Raw genomic sequence first — 24,115 nt, forward strand, 5'->3', positions numbered from 1 at the left:
TTCTCCAGGCATCCCTGGTGCCATGCGGACTGTGCCTTTTTTTTGCTTATCTAGCTTGGTTTTTGTTAGCTTAGGCAAGAAGGGTTATTTTACTCTCCCTGGCCTTAGAGAGGCTGCTGCAGCAATCCTTGGGTGGCTTTTTTCCAAAATGAACTGTACGGTTTGGTTTTGGTCTGAGACCCCAGAGAATGACCAGCGGGAGAAGAATTGGCTGGGAGCTGCTCCATCTCGGCCCCATACCACAGAAAAGCAGAGCCAGTGAGAAAAAGGAGACCAAATCCACCTCCTTCACCTGCTGTGAAGAGGGGACCAACACCAGAGAGTCACCAGATTCCCATCTGTTTTGCTAGAGCTGCTGGGTGAACCTTTTGTTTTGCTTTTTTTTCCTTGAGACAGGAGGAGCCAATTTTTTCTCCCCACCAGGTTGCCAGCCATTACAGTTTTATTTTTTTTTCCCTGGCATTTTGAGTGTTTTGTTCTGGTGGTGGTGGGGGATTTGCCTTTTGCCAGATGTATGTTGTTTTCCTTTGAACAATGTGTTCTTTCAGGGATGCAGCTTATTGCTGGTTGTGAACTGGAGACAGTTGGGATTCATGAAGAGGCTCTAGCACCCTAAATAGCTTTGTAGGATGGTATTTCAGAGCTTGAACAGATTCCCCAAGACATATCTTATTTAGAAAAAAATAAATTCCATTACCTCACAGTCAGAACTGGTAGTCAATTTTGGTAGTGACGGTAGTGAATTTATGGCACTTGAGTTCATGAAAGTATTCCTGTACAATGGAAGATGACTAAGTGCTAAAGACCTGTTTCAATCAAGTAGTTTGACTGTCACATAACACAGGTGAAAAACAACAGAAGACCTAGGGGACTGCCAACCACTGTAAATCAAATACAGACTTTCATAATGCTTATAGAAATAAGCACTTCTGATTATATACATTTATATACATCTTAAACAGCATAGGTTATTCTAAGCTGTGTTTTTTTTTCTTTGATGAGGTCATGGTTTTATGAGGACTTCAAAGTGGAAACCACATTGCTTTCTCAAAGCTAATGCTGCGTGTGATAACCGTTAAAAATTATTAAAAATGAGGTAATTGTAATACTTTATCATTATCTTGGGAGGATGCTTGGAATAGGATACCAGAGAGGTCAATTAACAACTGTGGAGAGACTTATCAACCTAATATTAAGGTGATATAAAGCTGGGAGGGATTATGCATCCGTAGAGGATATAGTAGACTACAAAACTGCTTTGATAAATGACAGAGGAGGGTAAAATAAATAACATTGGTAAAATGAAATTTAGTTGAGCTAATGTAAAATGATTCACAGTGGATATTTAAACATACAAAGGTAGATTTAGGAAATGCAGGAAGGCATTGATATGACAGAAATGTCTGAGAGCTACAGTATTATTTGCATACATTTAGACAAGGGTCCAAATGTATTTGGACGCCAACACTGGGAAAGTGTTCAAAGTCATACAGGCATGACAATTTTTTGTATGAAGTGGCTGTAGCTGACTGTATTTTAATGGGGTTTGTTACCTCATTTGCTTATTTTTTGACTATGGTGAATGTTAATTCTCTTCTTTACTCCAGTAATGCCCCAGACTGCTAAATGCCAAGCTTGATGTAGTAGCTATAGAAGGTGAATCTAATTTAGAAAGTTCTCCACAATTTCCCTCTCGTGAGTGTCATTGGAAATGATTAACTAACTGTAAACTCAGAAGTCAGGTTGCATATTTCCCTAAATTTGTTTCTATTGAAATCTGAAATTAATTTACAGTGAAGAAAAGATTTCACATAAATCATGCCAGACGTGACAGATCAGTGTATTAAGCTCAGTAAAGCCAGTGGAAGTTCTCTTATTTTTGCTAGTTATGACTACAAAATTGAAGACCTTAACTGAAGCCCTGTTTATTGAAGTGTCTTGCACTACAAGTCTGTAAAAGATCATTTCAGAACAAATTAATAGAAGAGTGTTTTACTTTAAGATGATCTGTCTAGGTGTCTCAGTGTAGTCCTTAAGCCTCTAAGATTCTGCTTGTTGTCTTTCAGATAGAGTTTGAGCAGCCAGTTTCTTGAGAGGAAACTGATCCAAGCCTGGCATGCAGCATGGTCTAAATGAATTGCTGTGCAGAAATCCTTGATTTATAGCTGGAATCCTACATCACCCTTGTGATGAACTGGAACCAGGTACCCAGGTTGGCACTACCAGCTCCTCTGTAGTGGGCTTGCCTACGGTGCATCAGCAGAGTCAGCTGCCTGACATCACTGATAAGAAATGATGTTCACTTGCCAGAAGTTCACACAGGATTAGGTGATGCCATTAAGTTTTGCTGAAGGGCTCCTGGACTGCACCATGCAAGCTAGTAATTTTGGCAGTGTAACCCAGTGAGAAATTCTTCTCCCTGAAAGACAAACTGAGAGTGTGATGCAGAGGCCCAAATGCAGGTGTCCAAGTGCCTTTGGAGATCCCTTGGTCTATCCATCTTGTGCTGCAGAAGGACACTGGTGCTCCATAGGCTCAGGAGGTCCCATGGTGTAGCTGCCAGCCCCCCATGAAGACATTTTGGCTACTCTAGGTTGTCTCCAATGATGCACCTACTATGTGCATGCTTATCATATATCGGTATAGGCCAGCTATGTCTGTATGTGACTGGTTGGTTGCTGGATCCCTTTGAAAGCTGCTGGTCTGTATTGACCACAGCTGCATTTATCTACTGCACTATAACACCCCTTGTTATCTTCTGGCATACATCTCTGTGTAAACACATAAATTTAGGTGTTTCTTTACAAACTTGATCCTGCCCCTGATGTCCCTGAGCATCCATATTTCTGTTGGTGTGCTACAGCACTCCCTCTGATGTGTAAGTGGACGTTTCTGACCTGACAGCACACAGTATCTCCTGTCTTGAACTTCCAGAATTACTAAATGAGGCACCCGTGCCAGATGTAGGACATGGCTTAGTGTACTCAGAGTAGGCACAATGCCCCCAGAGCTGTGTGGTTTTCTCCTCTGGGTCATTAAACAGAGACAGAGACTGATATTGTTCTGAACCCTGAGAAGGCTTCTCATTTGGGGAATTTATGTCCTGAGGTGTCTAACCTGTAGATGCTGAGCCCGAGCTAATCACAGAATGCTCCTTGTGTACTCCAATAGGGAAAAATAGGAACCTCCAGAGGATAATCCCTGTCATCCTAAAACAGGCATTTTAAATATGTAGGCTAAATCACAATATTGTTTGTTTCTACTGATTATAAAGGAAGCCAAGATCTAGCCAAACTCAGGTTTAGACATCAGACTTTCAAGCTGTAAATATTGCATGACATGATCCAGTCCCACACACTTGAGGTTTCCTGAAAATACTGAATTTTGAGTACCCAGCTCCCATAGGAAAAGAGAGAGCATCCAGCTGAGCTGGTGGTGAGCATCCCTTTCCCTGGCATGAAGAGTATCTGTAATCAGGTCATATCATGTAATACACGTTCAGTGAGACACTGAGAGGCCTCTTGTTTCAGAGTGTCTGTTGCTAGGTACGCAGAACTCAAGAGTACAAATCTCTTTAGAAAGAGACAGAGCTTTAACCTTCCTGTCACATCCTATTGAATTTCTTATGCATAAGATCAAAACGATAAGGAGATGAACAAGAAAACTGCCTCTTCCTTGGTCTCTGAATGAGCAGCCAGCCTTTGGCTCTCTGATGAACAGACAAGTATGAAAGGCTCTAAGGAGATCAGAGCATCACACTACCCTGTGTGTCATTTGCTGTGCTTTATTTCCTCACCTAAACACCGCAGAAGTTGTGCAGAGCCCCTTCTCCATCCATAATGAATAGTAAATAATGAATCCCATTCTGTTCTGCTTGGGTTAAAGGCCTCACTTCAACGTGACATAAAGTCAGAGCATCCCCTGGGAGTGCAGCCAAGCAGTACCAACACAGGCCTTCCCAAGTTTGACCCACCTCTGTCAGCTGAAAGTGGTAAACCCCTAATTCAAGACCACAGACTCTGCTTGTTCTTTCTTAGCTGAGTTTTTATATGACTGTGTGAATTTATGTAGTTGTGATGGTGCAGCATAGCTGTTTCAAAGATCTAACTGATGTCAAGATTGATGTGATTCATGGGAGTCATAGGGTCCCTACCACTGAAAAAATGTCCAGATTAAATGATATGCATTTGTGCAGTTCCATAGTTTACTTCTCAGCAGATGATTGTGGATTTTATACACTTCATCAAGGATAATTTGAAAGTGCCCAAAGTCATTGATCTTCAACAAACTCCTCAGCAGTTAGTTGCAGCCAGAGGCTGGCACAAGACCAAATTACACAAGTGGGACAACTGCAGGCCCTGACTCTGCCACTCTGCATCATTTTTCAAAACAGGCTTTTTACATCATCTGTAGAAAATCTGTATAAATATATAAACTAGGGAAGAAATTCATCAGGGAGGCCATTTTTTATTAGGTCACTGATGCTCCACTGATGCTATGTTTTTAGCTTGTGATTAAGGCAAAGAGGGATAGACTGAGACACAAAAGCAAGCAAACAGACACAACCAGAAACTGAAACCACTAACAATGCTGGCTTTCATGTGATTTTTATAACCATTTGGGTTAGTTCACTTAGTTAGACTATTCTGCACAGCTTTAAAGCACAGGTCCATGTCAGTTCTGCCTATTAGTCTTTGATGGCACCTTAAAGCAAGCCTGTCCCATGCCTGCCAATCTCTGTGTGACTTCAGGGTGGCCAGGCTGGAGGGAGATGACGGCAGAGTTGAGGAACTCAACTGCTTTGGAGTGATGAGGAGCAGGACATTGTCCACAGTCTGTGATTTGACACGGGACTGAAGCATGTTATACTTTACACAATGTGATCCTCAAAGGAAACCCTGTCAGCAGTTTATATGAATATGCACAGAATATGCACACATATTCTGGAGTGAAAGGAGTGATTTTTTTTTCCCCTACCTATCTTGTTGCCCCTTTAATATTCCCTATGTCAGATTTCCTTAGATCACCACAATAGCATCATAATGCTATTGTGTTCCTCTATTCTGAAGAAAACATGTTAGTAGAACCTGTAAAAGCCTTTCCCTGTTTATGTCTGTGGTGCCATCAGTACATGAAGTGTACTTGCCATACCAACAAAGCATGCAAGGTGGTGAGTTTAAAGAGATTAAATTCTGCTTCTAGTGACACAGGAGAACTAAGAAGGGATAGGGATGATCTTTTCCTGATATGACAAATCTGAGTTATGTGTCAACAAATACCATAACAAATGTCCACTTTAGGAATCTGATGCAGTAAAGAAAATTATCAGAGTGCAGTGAGCACGTGCACTCTTGCAGAATTAGCCTGTTTCATTCTGTAACATGTGCTGTTACAGCAGGAAGCCACCTGGCAGCTGGAATACAAGCAGCCTTTGACAGGCTCAGTAAAGCCATTGCCAGGCTTTCACACTGCTGTTTGACCAGGCTGAATGAACCATCCAAACAAACTCACTTCTGGCCTGAATGAAGAGATGAGTAAAGAAGCACAACAACTTCCTTTTGCATGTGGTAAAGTGGGTCAGCAAAATATTGCTGGTAATGTGCTAAAATACAGTGAATGCTTTGTACTTCTTGATTTACTGCTCTGTGTGAACTCTGTATGCTTCCTTATATCATAATTAGAGGGTTGCTTGCAGCTGTGTTTGGGATGAGTCAATTTTTTAAAAGAAAAACCCCACCTAGGTGAGCTGGCAATTTGGGAAGGAACAAAGGAGTATAAATTACATGTTGATCAATAGCATTGTTAAAAAATAGTAAAAGCAAAACTAAAAAAGCCAATATTCTCACCATAATTACAGATGACATCAGAACAGTGGATAAAACTGTTAACATACTTTTGTCAAACATTACATTTGTTACATTAGAGGTCATTACAAAGCAAAACACAAACCAGGACATGGGCAAAAGAGCACAGCCAAATTCAGACTCAGCAGGCAGAGCTGAAGACAGGCAAAAAAAAGAAAAGGACTGATCCAGGCTAGGGACTGGATCCTTGCAGGGTAAATGAACAGTTTCCTTGCAGGGTAAATGCAGTTGGTCAGGGGACAGGAGGATCCTTACCAAGAGGCTAAGAATGACTAAACAATATATATTTGTGTCACTATTGTCATAACAAAAACAACAAAAAAAATCCCCACACTACAACAAATGTATGGCTAACAAGAAAAGGTGCAATTTTTCTTCTTGGTGTCGACATCAAAAAGGACAAAGCCCCATTGTTATTTCTTAACACTATTAAAGCAATGGCATTTGCTGGCTTGTGATGTTTGTGGTGGTATTTCCTTGTGGCAGGAAGCTACAAGTTAAGAACAGAGGTACTGTTAACATTGTATGGAACACAGGAGAAAGAAATATATGATGCATGTTTGTGTTCATTAAATGAATTCTTCAAAGGAAACAAGATAAAAAATAAAGATTGCCAGCCTTGCATGAGTAACAATATTGAGTCCTGTGGATGGGTTTTTTGGTTCAAACTCTGACACAAGCAATTCACTCTCCTGCAGATGCTTGCTGTTTCTAAAATGCAATGATCATCTCCTGGTTCTGCTTCAGATGAAAACAATGATTCATTTCTGTATTACATTTCTATGAAATTTGTCACCCTCTAACACCACTCATAGCTATCCTTGAGCAGGGAAATACATGACAGGTCTGAGTGTGTGCCAGAGTGAAAAAATAAAGCACCTAAACTAATGTAAACATCATGTTAGGCCTAAAAAGATAGAATAGGAACAGCCCTTTCCAGCACCATGTGTTTGAGCAGACACGGTGGTGGGATGTGTATCTAACTGTTTTGCTGTGTTCTTTCATTTACATTACAAAGGGATGTTTTTGGCAGAAAGTCAGTGTAAGCAGCATTCATTATTCCTTTAAGGGGCTTGATAATTCAGTATGGTAATATGCTGCAGGCTGTCAATGCTGTCAACCATCCACCAAGAGATAAATTAAACTTTGTCCCAGCGTCAGTATTTCTGTATGCAGTCCTGAGATTAAATGAGATTGGAGATCTGACCATAGGGGTGAGAACTAGTGACATTTGATATGCTTGTGAGACAATTTTGGGTGAGGTAAAAACCACCAGGAACTGAATAAAACATGTGAAAGTAGTCATCATTAGCTCAGGGGATATGAAAATCACAGAAAATGAGAAAAGTGATTCAAGCTGACAAAAAACCCCCAAAACAACACAATAAAACCCACCAAAAACAACAACAAAAAGAACCAAACACAAATCAACCCTCAAGTATATCTTTGAAATCTGACTCAAATATAGAAAGGGGAAGTGGGTTTCTCATGCAGCTTTGGGTGTGTCTAAATGGTTTCTCAGAGTACCCTTACAGTCAGGGGCAAAAAAGTGAAACTTTTAGGTACCAAAGCATTTAATCCTTCAGTAGCCATTTAAACTAGGTCTGATGAAGTACCTCTTTCTTTGTCTACTTTATAAAGAGAGCACAACTGACTTACCTGCAGAAGACACAAACACTGAAGATATCTGAAGTCACCCAAAAAGTGACTAATCTTCAGCACACCTAGAAACATTTTAATTTACATGAGCTTATTCAGCTTGGCCATCTGATGGTGACTGACAAACTGGCTGCCTTAAAAGACTCTTGAAAAGCTCAGTCCTGCCAGGAGGGAAGGTCCACACTGCAGTGGTGCCACATGGAAATCACAGCATAACTCTCAGCACCCAACTTTTCTGCAATGAAGTAGCTACTGAGTCTCCACAGATTTGCTCAATGGGGAATGAAGAAAGGGGGAGACTGCTACAGCAAGAAATTCAGAACTGTAACCTGACATCAGTGCTTTGAGGCTGCATCTATATTAGTGTTTTAGCCTGGGTCAGAAGAGAGCAGAGCTTATAAAGATACGTTCCCAATCCATCCTCCATCCTGGGCTTTGGTTCATAATACTCATTCACACAGTCTCACAGAACATAAACTTTATTTGCTTTAGATCAAATAAATTGGAAGATGGAGATCAGTGCAATGGGCATTCTGCCCATGGGATCAGATTAGGACTATTCTGAAGAAAAATAAATCACTAAGTTTAGTAGTATGGGTGTCAGATTCTCAGCACTGACTGTTTTGCTCTTTAGGTCTGCCACTGGCTTGCACTATTTGCTAATGCATCCCAAAGTGAAGAGGATTCTGGAAGAGTCCATTGCTCCATTAACCATTGGAGGAATTTAGAAATATGACAGCTGATTTACTGTACTCAAAAGTGAATGAAACAAATAACCACCAAATGGACATGGACAGTGAACTAGTCTTCCAAAATTCAGTATTTTAACAAAGGAAAAATCCATTAAACAAAGGCAGAAACAAGTATGGCACAAGGAATAAGATAGTGAATTAACTGAGGATATAAAATACCTCTTGATTACCTCTATCTATCAGGCATGTCCAGGAAATTCAAATTACAAATTGGGCTTTTGTTTACAGCAGTAGCTTCATGGCTTCATTCAAGCATAAACTGTACTAAACTAACCACAATTTTATTACTTACCAGTTAGCTTTTAATGGCTGCAAAAGAACAAGGCAAACTGCAAAACAAAGCACCAAGACTGTTTCCAGCACTACTGACCTAGCTGCCTTATCCACAGCCTGAAGGTTGCACCTGCTCCAAATGGAGCCTTATCCATAAGCCACAGCCTCTTCAGGGTTATACCCACCATGGCACAGACTTATCCATGGTCACTGTCCTTTAGAAGAAACCTTGCCCAACACAGCTTTAGCCATGGCTGCAGGCCCTCCAGGGGAGTAGCTGCTCTGTTGTGGGCTTATCCGTGGGCACATTTCAGGTGTTCCAGCATGACCTCTTGCACTGCTACTGATGTTCAAGGTGTAGCTGCTGTGGCCACCCAGGGATTGGCTGCCTCAGGGCAGACCAGTGTCACATCCCCAAACATCTGGCTGCTGAGAAAACAAAATCAGGTTCACAGCCCACATCTGGTTCAGTAGGGACGTTCGAGGAACTGAGTGGTCATTGCAATAAGGCTGGAAATATCTACCTCATAGAAGGTGCTTCACTCTCCCCAAAAAGCAGCTGAGGAGAGCAAGAACTGCTGCTGGTTCACAGCAGGGTTCTCCAGACACTGGGAGGCAGTGATGCAAGGGCAAACACCAGGCTTGGCCTCAGGACAATGCTTTTATCGTAGGTTTCCCAGGCAAGGAAAAACAAAATGACAAACAACACAGAAAGCAGCAAAAGTAGAAAGGAGGTAATGACTTGCCCTGGAATTCAATGTACAGCAAGAAAGGGAGAAAATAATGGAGCAGGTAAGGGAGCAAATATGCCATCATCAGAGCTAGGAAGAGCAAGTACTAGCCTGCCAAGTAACAGCTAAATATCTGTAACAGCTGTACGCTCAGTCTAGCACACTCTGATCAAATCTGTCATTTTCAACTCCTGAAGCTCCAAATCAGGTGCCAAAAAAGACTGTGGTGGGCTGACCCTGGCCAACAGCCAGGCACCCACATAGCTGCTTGCTCACTCCACCACTGCAGAAGGGCAGGGAGAGAAAACAGGAAGAACAAAATTGAGACAACTCATGGGTTGAGATATAGATTGTTTAAAAGGTAAAGGAATAAAAGCTCACATCAACCAAAGGGATTAGTCTGTCACAACCTGCCATAGGTAGACTGATGCCCATTCAGTCTCTGAGCACTGGCCACCTAGGAAGCCACCCCCTGTCCTTTCTTCTTTCTCTACCCACTTTTTGTTACTAAGCAAGGTGCTTTATGGTGTGGAACATCCCTTTGGCCAATTTGTTACTAAGCTGTCCTGGCTGTGTCCCCCACCTCCTCACTGGTGGACAGAGTGGGAAAAAGAAAACCTTCAGGCTGGGCAAGCACTGCTAATCAATGACCCCCTGAAGTGTCACCAGCACAGCCTTAGCCACAAATCTGAAACAGAGTGCCATGAGAAATGCTAAGAATTAACTCCATCCCAGCTACTGCTCCAAGTGATCATTACAAGAATTGCTTTGTGTGACATCTGGGAGTGCCTTCATTGCTTCACCACCTTTAATGTCTTTCTCATGCAATCTATTTGGGGAAGTTACAAAACCCTTTATCCTTCCTGTTAACAAATAGACACTTTTATTCTCAGGAGGAAAAAATTCATGTTTAGCATACTTAGTTCTTTTAGCATCTTTGTTTTGGCACTAAAACAGGCTGGCCAAGGGAGTGGCTGAGTCACCACCCCTGGAGGTGCAGTTGTGGCATTGAGGGACACAGTTTAGTGGTGGACTTGGCAGGGCTGGATTAATGGCTGGATTTGATAATTTTAGAGGCCTTTTCCAACTGAAATCATTCTAAGAATTCTGATTTTTAAAAATTGATTTGGTGTGTTTCCATAGTTACATTGGTGTGGGGTTCTTTTTAAAGATAAGTAAACTCTTTCAATCCTTCACAGTTTAATCCAAGTATGTGTTAAAATGGAGTTTCCTGAGTAGGCTACTCTGAGTTAAATTCTAGCAAAGCTGCTACTAAAGGATCAAAATATCTTTTACTTAAAAAACCTCCAAAACCCAGCAAGACAGGCAAACCCAACCAAAAAAATCCCAAAGAACAACACAGCCTTTCTGAAGCATATTGGAAAAAGACTATCTCATTAGTGGTTGCTCTGTAAAGAGGTGTATCAAGGAAACAAATTGTAGAACAACTCCAACTTTATAAAATTGAAACTTTGTTGCACTGATTTTGTGAAATGGCATAAAAACACCAGAAAGGCTACATGCAACATTCTACATGGAACTATAAAAATTTGATTTTTGCATACTCTGTACAAGACTAAAGGGGCACAATGCGATACATTTTGTAATGACTGATGTTCTTGAAAACCTAAAATTTAAAATCAAACTTTGAGATTTTTGTTCCAAAGTATTCCTACTTTTCTCAACTATAATCAGACATTAATACTCTTGTATTCTCTCTGCATGGTAATAGAGACAGTTCTAGTCCTCTGTGGTAATGTGTTATAATAAGGCTACACACACTAAAGTAATACTGCTTCTTCATTCTCTAACCCTTCCTATTCATTTGAAAAGACAGTATACATTAAAATAACCAAGATTTTTTTTTACTGAAAGCATTTATTCTACCCAAGGGTGGAAACAGATAAAAAAATTAAGTGATGCAACAATTTAGAAAAATCACACAGGTTCAGCTGTGAACAAAAATTACATCCTTCCCTATGTAACAGCACTTTTCATAACAGCAGCATCACTCCCATTCTCCTTGTAAATGAACCAGTCATTGCTTGCAATAAACTAGCATCCAGAGGTTTCAATCAAGGACTTATTGTTCCATGTGCCTGTACAAAGCCATGGCAAGCTGCTTGCCTTACCTTGAGTGATACACTTGGGATCTCAGCTCATGTAGGCACTGCTGCCAGTCACATAGCATATGGCAGTACAACAGCACTGCTCACCTGCAAAACTGCTCAGAACTAAGACAAAATGCAACCAAGTGATGTGAAAATTGAACATGAAGAGCATGGGAGGGTAGATGAGATGGGTAATGCTGAGAAAGCCATGTGCCTTCACTTTAGTGGGCTGCAAGCAGATGGTGCAGACTCAGGGGTGGATCACTTGGATTTCCTAGCCCCAAGGGTTACCTTGGGCTGCCATCAGGCAGAGGTCTGTGAATTACCATCACCCCTCCTGTGCAAGGCTACTCCCCTGCAGCACATGCAGTGCACATCAGTACCAGAGCGCTGCCCTGAGGCCACAGAGTCTGGTAGTAGAGCTGAGCCCTCCGTCTCCAGATGCAGGTGGGCTTGCCTGCTGCCGAGGCAGACACCAGCCTGCACCCAGGCTGACACCAGCACAGGCACAGGAATGCCCACAGCACTTCCCCCTGAGGAGTAGCTCCTGCTGTATCTGTTTCCTGCAAAGCTCAGTCACTGGGTACAAAGTGCAAAGACAGTGTTCAGTTAGATGTGGCACACCTGATGAGGCATTCCAAACAAGCATACTGCCCTGACAAGCTGTTCAGGTAAAGGGTAACCTAAAGAGTTTAACTGAGAATGTGCTGTGCAGGATCTCTGCCCACTCAGCCCAGCTAGTGAAAATCAGCTTTCTTCCACTCCCATGTTGAGTTCTTTGACCCCAGTGCATGTATCTTGGCTGAGCATCCCTCCAACACTGAGCCATTTTTTCAGCTACTACTCTTACACCAGCACTTGAATTTACCCAAATGAAGGTTGTACACCATGTTTGCAGGCTCTGATCAGACATCTTCAGTGTTAGCAGGGAAGAGGGCTGTGACTCAGTTGTCTGAGCTCAGGTGTCTGTGACATTCACACAAGAACCACACTGCAAACAGGTATCACTAAAAGAATAAATGAAATCTAACCTTCCTTACATATTACAAATGTCACAAAACAGTCCTTTTTTTTTTCCTTTATGACAGCACAATGCAGTGTTCACATAGTATCACTGTATTGAAATTTTCCAAAGTCATAAAACCTCAAAAATTCAACTGAAGTTAGACAGTTGCTAAGCTAAGGTTGGCATTATCCTGACCCAGACTGACTGTATTCCCTGATGCATCTATACCCATCTGCTATTTTCCTTCTGTTGTGCCAAGATTATCCATCATTTGGGGCAGGGGAATACCTTTTATTTGGTGTCTGTTCTGGACTAAGGAATAGGTGCTACAAGAATACAAATCATCAGTACCACAGTGCCTGTGATGATTTATTCTCCCCCCTGGCTTGCCTTGTCTGCAGGAGACCTGAAATCCTTGCATGCTTTTTATGAAGGGGCTTGTACTTTTTTAACACTTGCATCTCCAATAGCTGGTGAAAACAATTCAGGATAATCAATCTATTAGGATTTATGGCTAAACATCAACATACTCAGCAGAAGCAGAACTACTGGTTATTTTCTTTAGAGCAGGGACAGGTGGTGTCAGCTGCTCCTGTTAACCAAAGCCAGTCAAAGGGGTGACATGTATGTGATTGAGCAAACCAGGGGCAGGTTTTGCTCATGGCTTGAGCAGGTATGCCAGGACACAGGCTGAAGCAGTAGAAGAAACTGGACTTCCACTGCAGAAGCTTTCTGCTGGTATTTGTAATTACATCAGTAATTCTGCAAGAAGGAATCTCTCACAAGTCTATTCTTGCTAAGGAAAGTGCAGTAGCTATGGTTACCCAGCAAACAGGGACAGGAGGCAAAGCTGAACCACTGCTCTGGGCACTGTACACCATTTTTAACATCAAAAGCCTAGTTTTAGCTTTCCAAATAGAACTATGAGAGCAGCCACCCACGTTCCCTATTACAGTGTGTTTGCATATATAACTGTGGCTATGCATGTGTGGGTATATATATATATCTATATATATAGATCTATAGTAGGATGACAGAATGACAAAGAGAACAAAAAAGGAGTCAGCTTTTAAATCATCATACAACTATGAAATTAGAAACCTACTCATAGACAACAATCTCGCATACTTGGTTAGTCAGCCTAGGGTCAGCACCACAGGACTTTCCCTGGCAAACTTCTGCCTGCTACAGGGAAGAAATGCCTTCAAGTGTCTTCATTTGTCTCTGATGATTCTGAGGATTGCTCAAGACCTACAGGAAATTCTCTGGAAAAGAACTATGTCTACACTGTAGCCTTAATGCAACCATTCTAGGAAAGTTTCCTTATTTAGGGGAATGTACATAAATACTTCTGCAGTGTAGAAGCAGTAATGTGGAACCTAGCATATGCCATGGCCCGCCCTAAGAAACTGGGTAAATGCTTAAGCAACTAGTCCACATTGAATTTCACTTAAAATGGCTTCACATAGTCATCAAGCTCATAAATGGGTGCTAGAGAGAGGGTGGGGATAGTTTAGTGGGCTGCAGCCCTACTCATACAGTGGATTCCCCAGGCGGGCACTCAGCCCTGGCTAGCTACCATCATATCTCCAATGGAAATGTCCTAAAACCTTACCTAGCTACCTGCTGGGAGTCTCCTCCTAAGTGGCAGGAGCAGGGCCTGCTTCACCCCCTTCCCCTGCTGTCCCAAGGCAGTCCCCGACACAGCAACAGACAAAGAGCCCCGGACACTTGAGTTCCTGGGCTGTCCTTCTGTCTGGCTGTGCCTTAGTGCACACCTGCAGTCTGATCATGGTTTCATTAGCAGACCACATACGTGAACTCTCCGTGGCTGCAGTGCAAATTAGCCACCCAGGTTTGCTCTTCAGCCACGAGGAATAATCATGAGGCACCATCATATCACTCGGCTCAGGCATCTCCTCATCACAAAACCCTTTTATATTACCAAGCTAGTTGTCTAGACTCCTTCTGTAGACTAGCTAAGTGTTTGATCTGTGAAGTTTGGTGAAATCAATCCCATCCCTTACTACATGCAATCTCCTGATGATGGAACCAGCTGCTACTAGTTCATCTCTATGAAAGGACAGTTCATCTCTTCCAAAGGACAACAGGACATCTGTGGTTGTTTGGTAACAGATAGAGCAAGGCCCTCTGCTCTGACACCAAATTCTGGATGAAACAGTGCCACAGAATTCACAGAATTCACAGAGTGACTAGGTTGGAAGAGACCTTAAAGATCATCAAGTCCAACCCATGCCCTAATACCTCAACTAAACCATGGCACTGAGTACCACATCCAGTCTTTTTTTAAACACATCCAGGGACGGTGACTCCACCACCTCCCCGGGCAGACCATTCCAGAGCTTCCTGTAAAAAACTTCTTCCTAATATCCAACCTATATTTCCCTTAGCACAGCTTGAGACTGTGTCCTCTGGTTCTGTCAGTTGCTGCCTGGTGAAAGAGAACTCCCAACCCCCAGCTGGCTACATCCACCTTTCAGGGAGCTGTAGGGAGCAATAAGGTCACTCCTGAGTCTCCTTTTCTCCAGGCTAAACACTCCCAGCTCCCTCAGTCATTCCTCACAGGGCTTGTGTTCCAAGCCCCTCACCAACCTAGCTGCCCTCCTCTGGACACACTCAAGCATCTCAACATCCTTCCCTAGCATGTCTAATATTTCTGAGACACTCTGGAGTCCAGACAGGATTTTAGATGAGATGAGACTTCTGTGAGACCAGTGTCTTTTTGGAACAGTAACTAGGAACCAGGAGGACATCACAAGGGAATCTTGGCTAGCACTCCTAATCATGTCTGCCTGAGAGCTGAGCTACCTGTGAAGTCAAGGCAGACACAGTCAATAGACCCTGGAGACTGATTCAGCTTGATCCACAACAGACACCACTGTAACCAGAACATCTACACAAGGCTGGTAGGCAGGACACAGGCTTTAACAGAATCTTCTGGAACAGCAGCTGGAGGCTAGGCAAGATCTGTAGAAAAAAAATGTGTGTGAGGATCTGAACTGAACCCAGCCAGATATTCTTGTTGCTTCTGTAGGCTAGTACTGGAAAGTCACAGTAATTTAGAAGAAATTAAATCAGAATCTGTATCAACTTTCATCCATCCATCCATCCATCCATCCATCCATCCATCCATCCATCCATCCATCCATCCATCCATCCATTTCCAAGAAAGAGTAAGATTTAGTCTTCTAATTTTTTCTTCTATAAGGTCTTTTTAGACATTAGAGGCAGTCTTAAGTGTAGTTATATCTACACAGGCTGATCAGTGAGACACAGGAGTCATGAGATACCAGTGCCTTTTTGAACCAGCATCCAAAAGCCAACCAGGGGCTGTATTTGCTTGTGCTGGACAAGCAAGACACATCTTTGTCATGGGTAGGATGAATACAGTTTTAATACTTAACACGAGGCTTAAATCACTTGCATTTGAAAATTTAGATAAAACAACACACATTTAGTTTTAGGGCAGGAAGTTTTCCCAGAAGAATTAGTTTCTAGCTTCTTTCAGCACGATCACAGGCTGAACTTAGTTGTAATACAAACAAAATCATGGGAATTCAAACCCTGTTTCTTTCCACCTATGAAAAGAATAAGGCTTCCTATATCCATACCAATACAGAGACCTCCTGCACTCATATAGAAAGGAAACTTTTTCTATGCTATAAGTAGTTTTAAATCACACTGAATATTTAAGAGAAGAAATCAGAGTAAAAAACAACACTACAGACACTGATAAGGAGTTTTATCTCAAACAACAGAGCCCAAGCAAAATGAATCACAGAAACTCTCTCATCCTGAGAAATTTATGCATTTTATAATTCCCAAAGGAAACAATCGCATCAGATAAAAATCTTTAGACCAAAATTAAAAAGAATAAAGCTGACAGAACTGCCTGAAATACCTATTTTAGCAGAGAGTTATTAGAAAGTCCGCATAAATTGCCTCTTAATAATACTCATCATGCATCTATTGTCAGTAAATCCAAGTAACCCTGGTTTTATATACCTCTGTAGACTTTATTTTATTGCTTACTTGCTTAGTAAATTTAAACCAGGTATATTGGCAATGTGTTTAAACTGTCACCTGAAAAAAGTAAACTTGCATCACTCATTATGAGCTTGCTTTAAAATATCCAGTGCTTGGGGCTAAAGGCATGAGTTTGCAAAGCTCAAATTATTGGTCAGAACATTCAAAAGATCCATCTTCAGAATATTTCTTAGTCATGTTGCAGGCATCTCAGTAACTCTGCCTCAAAATACACTTTTTTCTGCCTCAAAATACACAGATCTTAGTGAGGAAGCACTGATAAACCTTTAATCCTCATCACTTCCACTTTTAATTTCAACAGAGTATCTACAAATCTGAAGATCTATATACACCAGATAAGATCTATATACACCACCATGTCATGACTTAGCAATATTGTACGTAAAAGTTATAGCGAACAAATCAAATAGGCAGCAATGTATTATTGAGCTAATTTCTATCAAATTCCAGTTGTTACATTTTTGTTAATTTCTATATAACTTTTTCAGGAGAGAATATCCACTGAAAAACTGCAGGATAACATTTCATGGAGTGACAGAATATCCTGAGTTGGAAGATGCTCCACAAGGATCATCAAGTCACAAGGACCACCCTGCACAGATCTATTCCCAAGAGTCACACCCTGTGCCAGAGAGCACTGTCCAAACACTTGAACTCTGTCAGGCTGGTGCTGTGATCACTGCTCTGGGGAGTCTGTTCCAGTGCCCAACCACCCTCTGGGAGAAGAACCTTTCTCTAATATCCAACCTAAACCTCCCTGACACAGCTTCAGGCCATTCCCTTGGGTCCTGTCACTGTCACCACAGAGCAGAGATCAGTGCCTGCCCCTCCTCTCCCCCTCACAAGGAAGCTGTAACTGCAGTGAGGTCTCCCCTCAGTCTCCTCCAGGCTGAACAGGCCCAGTGCCCTCAGCTGCTCCTCACACAGCTTCCCCTCAAGGCCCTTCACCATCTTTGTTGCCCTCCTTGGACACTCTCTAATAGTTTCATGTCTTTCTGACATTGTGGTGCCCAGAACTGCCCCCAGCACTCGAGGTGAGGCTGCCCCAGTGCAGAGCAGAGCAGGACAATCCCTTCCCTTGCCCAGCTGGTGATGCTGTGCCTGATGCACCCAGGACAGGGTTGGCTCTCCTGGCTCCAGGGCACTGCTGGCTCATGTTCAACTTGCCATTGACCAGGGCCCCCAGGTTCCTGTCCCTGGTCTCCAGCAGCTTGTTCCCCAGCACAAAGGTACATCCAGGACTGCCCCAGCCCAAGAATAGATGTTCAAACTTCACATGGTGTTTGACTGCCCATTTCTCTAATTTGTCAAGGTCTCCCTGCAGGGCCTCTCTGCCTCCAAGTCAACAGTTCCTCCCAAGTCTGTATTGTCAGCAAACTTCCTTAGCATTCCTTCAAGTTCTGCATCCATTTGGTATACAAATTGTATGCAAATATATTTAGTATGTTAAACTTTTCAGTTACTAGCAATTCAAACAAATGCTTTAGAAGTTAAGAATCTTTGAATCCCATAATCCCTGGATCCTTCAGTTCCCTCAGGAATAGATGGATAAGCCTGGACTTCTTCCCAGCCCCATTCTTGCTAAAGAATGAATAGCATTAATGTTGCCAGAGCAGGATGTGAGAAAACATGCAATACCTTCCATCAGGCATTATGAAATCCAATGTCAATGTCACAAAAATTTCCAAGCTATTTCACAGTGTTTTAGCAAGCAAAAGAGAAATTAATTCAGTGTTTAAAAATGAAACACTCAAGTAGTCATTGTAATTAGTATTAAAATAGGATAGAGAATTCATATAAAGTCTGACAATAGGCTTTTATATGCCAGTAATGCACTGTAAATTACTTTAAAAAGACAGTTGTTATTATTTCAAGTGTTCAAAAATTTCTGACAAGGGACTAATTAATAACATTTTATTGGTCTTAGTAAAATGGACACTATTGTCTTCTAAAGCCTAATTTTGAAATTATTGTGAAATCTCGGATGCATTATGTTGTCTGATTTAAACTATATTTAACACTGCTTTGTTATTTAAAAATACAATTTGAAATTAAGATGACAAGAACTAAATTTATTTGGCCTAAAGGGAAAATAATTAAAGAAAAGAGCTAAATAACTATATAAATATTCACAGGGGAAAAAAAAGATTGAAAGGAAGAGAAATATTTTCACTGGGATTTGTTGCACTAGTGTCAAGGGCTGAAGCAAAAAAAAATTAAGTTATGTATTAGGAAAAGCTATTTTTGAAGACAATAAGGTTGGCTGGACAGAGAGCAAACTGACTGATTTTCAAGTGATTCAGCTTGATCCCCTTCCTTTCCTCTCTCCTAGGCAGTAAGAGGTTTCTCAAAGAGAAACAGTTGGTGCCCCTTATCTTTTCACAAGTCACTAAAATTATTTGAATTGTCGAGTACAAGATTAAAAATTCTCAAGAGCTTTTCTCCTCTAGCTTCACCCACTTCATGGACACCATTAATCAATGGAGAGAGGACATCCTAGCTTCTAGATAACCTGCAGAAAGGTGTGCAGTCAGATGAGGGATGTAATGGAAACACTGTGTGGTGCCTACAAACGTCCTTGGCCAGTGCCAACTCTGAACCTACACGCCAGAAGGCAGCTGGCATCCTGCACATCAGAGCCATTAAGGTACTACTGCAGAGGAGGTTTTGAGAAAACAAATCATCACTGGACAGGACTATCAACTCAGTCAATAAGTGGTGGGCAGATACATACAGGATGGCACAATATTGGAATTATTCTTCACCTTATATAGGAACACCCACCGTTAGTCCTCAGGGCATTTGTTTTCATTTTCTGAGATTGTGCCTGCATTATGGCTAGAAATTGATAATTGGGTTATTCTCTCATAAACACAACACAGTAAAATCTGTTGTATTCATTTATTTGTTTTGACTGAATACCACATTAGTAGAAGGTCCACGGAGAAAACAGAAAATACTGCATATTTAATGACTTCATTTTTTCTCTCTTTTCTAAGAGTCTCCTGATTTCAGGAGAAAAGAGAAAGGAAAAGGGAAAGGAAAAGGGAAAGGGAAAGGGAAAGGGAAAGGAAAAGGGAAAGGAAAAGGGAAAGGAAAAGGGAAAGGAAAAGGGAAAGGGAAAGGGAAAGGGAAAGGGAAAGGGAAAGGGAAAGGGAAAGGGAAAGGGAAAGGGAAAGGGAAAGGGAAAGGGAAAGGGAAAGGGAAAGGAAGTGGAACTCCATGAAAACGTTTCTTCTATTTGCATCCTTTGTTATTGTATTGTTATAATTTATGCTAGCTCTTACATAGACAGGATCTCCTTTAAAGTCTGGTTTCAGCCGTGGTCAGATGACTTTGCAAAAGACTGTGCTGCTCCTGTTGATGGTGGGTTTTTTTTTTGGTGGGCTTTCTTTGTTTTGTTTCATTTTGTAGTTTGCAATTTTGTTTCTTATTTTTAAAGTTCCTACAGTGTCACACAAACACCTCCTCCTGGCTGGATATTATCACCTGGGACCAGTGGCCTGGTTGCAAACTTCTGAGCACACCTAATACTTGCATTTCCTTCATTGCCTTGCACAGGTATCCAGATCTATCACAAATACTCTCAAAGGAAGCTTGAAAGAAATAGGTGTCCCATAAAATCTGCTGTGCTGGCTGAAGGACTGGCAGCAGTTGCCTCCAGCAGCAGACTGGAGGTAACAACCAACAAGTACACAAGGCAGATCTCAGCATCACAGCCATTTCCACACTGATTTGGAGCACCAGAGTCCCCATGTCCAAAGTGGTTGGTATTATCAGAAATCAGACTTGGACACTCATGCAATTAATTAGTCAAGCTCCTGTATATGGACAGATATCAAATCCTCAGTGAGTGTCTGTGGATTTTATGCTGCTCTTCTCCTACTTCCTTAATTACTTTAAACATGATGTTTTGCTTAGGTTTCTTTGGTTTGTTTCTTATAGAACTTGTGTTTATCATAAGCAGAGATGAGGACTGTGCAGCAAGTTGTTGCCTATTCACAGGAAAGAAAACCAGGGCTCATTCAATAAAAAGTGAAATTAAAACCCAATTCTGTTCATTCACCAAAGTTCTGAACTAAATGTTCTGAACTGTGGCTTTTGACCAAATAGGAATTAAAACACCTTTCTTAATGGAAACAACCAAAACACAGTTAAATGGTGGTTGAGCTAGAGCAATAAACATATATTAAAGCAGTAAATCAATTTTTATTCAAAATTCACCCTAGTTCTCCTTTCTACTCTACACCAGCTAGATTGAACTGCACACCAAAATCACTGTGTGTTTTATGTATTCTCTGAAGACTTTGGAGGCCAAAAATCTAAACATCACTAAGCTTCCTTTACAATGAATATGCTTTTGGGGAGCATACTTGAACATGCTTTTTAGAACTACAAGCAATTCACCACTTTCCCTGAACTTTGGATCCAGCCAAGACTGCCTTGGCCAAGATGTAACCCCAAATGACCTGGCTCTCAACACAATCTTGCAGCAAGGACCCACAACAAGGATTTACATCTAAACCCACACAGACTTCTGTGGCACGTGACATGACTGCTCCCACAGGGAGATGCTACTTCCAAGTTGTGCTATCAAGAAATATTCCCTGCCTTTGGCATAATTGTTCAGTAATATGCATTTTGTGTATGGAATAAAACAGAAATGCTGATGGGCCAGCTTTTATGGTTGCTGACACAAACTTTTTGAGCATAGCTGTATAAGATCTGCTGACACAAACCTTCTCCTTGAGAACAGCTGTGATTGCCTGCTGCTTTGGGGAGGGGATGGGGAGTTCTTTTCTCCCTTTTTCTGCCTCCTGTGGTGAACTCCAAAATGCTAGCTGTGCTGATAGGGATGGAGTATCTACCAATAGCTGGTTATGATATAGATGCAAACACATAAAAGACCAAGTCAGTTCTCCTCCTGGCTTCATCCTCCATTTGTCTTTCAGACTATTTAATAACCCCATGCTCAGCAGTATTTGAATAAGATGGACAGTTATCAAAAGTGCTCCAGATAAAGCTGAATACAGCATTATGCCTATTCCTCTAAACTGATAAGCACTTGGGATAGGCAAAATTCCCACAAAGAATCAGATGCAAGGCAAGTTACTTGAAGGTTAGTGAGCATATTCACAGAGGACAAGTGCAGCTTGAGAGAGGGAAAGGCAGCAGCATCCCAGGCTCTGCATTTCAGGGCACAGCTAGTGTTTAAGTGTTTTAAAAGATACTCAAAGAACCTCCCATCTCCCTGGTTCGGCACAAATAATTAAGAGCTTATGTCTCCCCTCATCAACAACAAAGTGCTTAAGGATATGCTTAAAAGTATTTAGCTGATTTAAGGCCTCAGTGGATTGTTTGTGAGGATCTCAGTGCTGACAACTCCCCCTTGAATGTAAAAGTGCATTTGGGTCTTGCAGGAGCTGATGTACATTGCAAAGTCTTTCATAGCAGTTGCCACCACAGAAGCCTCATTGCTTAATTTAGATATCCTACAGCAATTACTGCAAGCTGTGTCTGGGTTGATAAAGCAAGCATTTTGCAATTCCAGATTTTCTTGACTGGTGAATGCTCATTTAATTGGTCCTAGAGTTGCTTTAACATAGCACAAGGTCAATCTTCTGATTTCTAACCACCCTCTTACTTACTTGTGTTTGAAGCTCACCGCTGAAGCAGAGCTGGTCACTCTCTCTCTATGTCCACACTCAGGTGTAAAGGCCTAAAGTGCAGCACTCACCAGAAATGCTCAATCCTGAGCAAAAGTGTGAAGCTTCCTGTTACAGAAATAAATTTTAAAAACCCAAAAAAATCACCACTCACCCCCAAAACCCAACTAAATAGACAAAAACCTCACCACAATGATGAGTTACAATAAAAAAATAATAAACCAGCACTTGTGTTGTAAGACACACTAAGACCAGGGCGCTAAGCCTGAGACAAATGTGCTTTCCCAAGGGCTGCCACAAAAGTTGTGTGCCAGCAGACATGAGACTGAGACACACACACAGAGCTGCATTTCTGTATTCCCCCCTCTGCCCCCATTCAAACAATAAAGATGATCAGACTTTAAATAGCATAGTCTCTGTCCAGTGAAACCCTCTGTGCTGCAGGCAGAAATCCACACAACCACACTGCTCAATTCGGTTACAGACAGAAAGCCTAAGCAGATGGATGAAGTACTGACAGACAAGTCAGCACATTGTGCTGCCTTCTAACATAAATTAACAATCCTGACCTTTTCTTGTAAGAAGTATAAAAAGTGAAGCCATCCACAGACCCCCAGTACTCTGTCTTTATTGTCCAATTCAATTTTTGTATCAAAATTTCTATATATATCTTGAATTTCAGCAAGGTGAAAATAGGAAAGAAAGTGTCACTGAAAGCTCCAGGCTTAAGAGTTGTCCTCTACTTTTCCTCAAATAAAACATTTCTCTTTCCTGTACCAAAGGAATTATTTGGAGTCTCATACCATTCTTTGAAAGCCATTCAGATGGTATAAGGCTATCATCTTGTCCTTTGTTATCTTTCCTCAAAGAATTCTTCCAGAGTGCAGTGGTACAGAGAAGGTACTTCTTGTGGGGTGACAAAAATAAATTGAAAAAAGCTAGCAAGAGGTTTGGGGTGACCATTGCTAGCTTCTCTTGGCTGAGCAGCTTGCAGCTGGAGCTTCATGTGAAAACAATCAACTTTTGTGCTTTCACCAGGCTGGAAGGTCTCACCCCTCCCTACCTCCAGAAACGGGGAGAATACTGGCAAAAAAGAAGCTCCTGAAAGCTATGGACTAAATAACAGCCACACTGAGTGACACAGATGCTGGCACATTAAGGAGAATTTCACAAAAGCAAGCCTTGTCCTTTCTGCAAGCTGTTGTAAGCATCTCTGCCTCAAAACTCTCCAAAAATAGGCCAAAACTGCTATAATTCACAGACTAGCTAGCTGAGGAAAAAAAAAAATCAGATTGCCTTAACTATCTATTGCCTAAATCCTAAATGAGCAAGGAGACAAAGCAGGGTACAGCATTCACCTTGAAGCAAATAACTTTTCTTGTCCTGAAACAGAAAACAGGAGTTATTAAGCTAGGCCATGTCCCCGCTCATTAAAATTTGACCTTTATTACTAGATCATTACTTCCAATTATTGCCCATTTCTCCTTGAGGCAGTGTAAGGCAGTTAGCTCATGTATCTGAGCCAAAGGATGAGTCCCTTGGCTGGTGAAGGTTGTGTGGCAGCTGGGCAATGGCAGAGGAGGCAATGGCTGGCTGTACCTGACTGTGCCTTGAGACAATAGGTCCCATAGATGACTGAGGAAACAATTTCATTTCTTTCAATTCCAAGGAAAAAGATGATTTTCAGCTGAATAGAGAACAGTGCTGAGGGAGAGTAGCAAATTTGCATCCTACCAAACCAGCAGCAGCACTGAAGAGTGGTTTATTATTATTACAACATTCCAGAGACAGCAGGGCCAGGCTCTGCTTCTGTCAGTCCTGCAGCCTCCAGTGACAAAAAAATCCCCAAACATAGATCCATGTTATTAAACTTATTTTCTGCTCTGTTCTCCCAACCCTGCCTCTGGTCCCTTCACATCAGCAGGGACATGGACAGCTCCTGTCCTATACCACAGCACTGGATGAACCTTACAGAGCTACCTCCA

The 24,115-nt window shown here is 41.7% G+C and overlaps 1 long non-coding RNA gene across 2 annotated transcripts in view; it reads left to right on the forward strand.

Moving 5' to 3' along the window:
- Nucleotides 1-20,516, forward strand: part of LOC143693512 (uncharacterized) — a 173,212-nt gene extending 152,696 nt beyond the window's left edge. The window contains exons 4-5 of one of the 2 annotated variants that reach the window (XR_013181253.1): nt 16,953-19,111; nt 20,026-20,516. This is a non-coding gene — a long non-coding RNA (uncharacterized LOC143693512). Of the gene's footprint in view, nt 1-16,952 lie in introns of both variants that reach the window. The other variant, XR_013181252.1, reaches the window with a different exon arrangement.
- The last annotated feature ends 3,599 nt before the right edge of the window (nt 20,517-24,115 follow it).

The sequence above is a fragment of the Agelaius phoeniceus genome, chromosome 3, assembly GCF_051311805.1.
Source record: "Agelaius phoeniceus isolate bAgePho1 chromosome 3, bAgePho1.hap1, whole genome shotgun sequence".
Classification (NCBI taxonomy): domain Eukaryota; kingdom Metazoa; phylum Chordata; class Aves; order Passeriformes; family Icteridae; genus Agelaius; species Agelaius phoeniceus.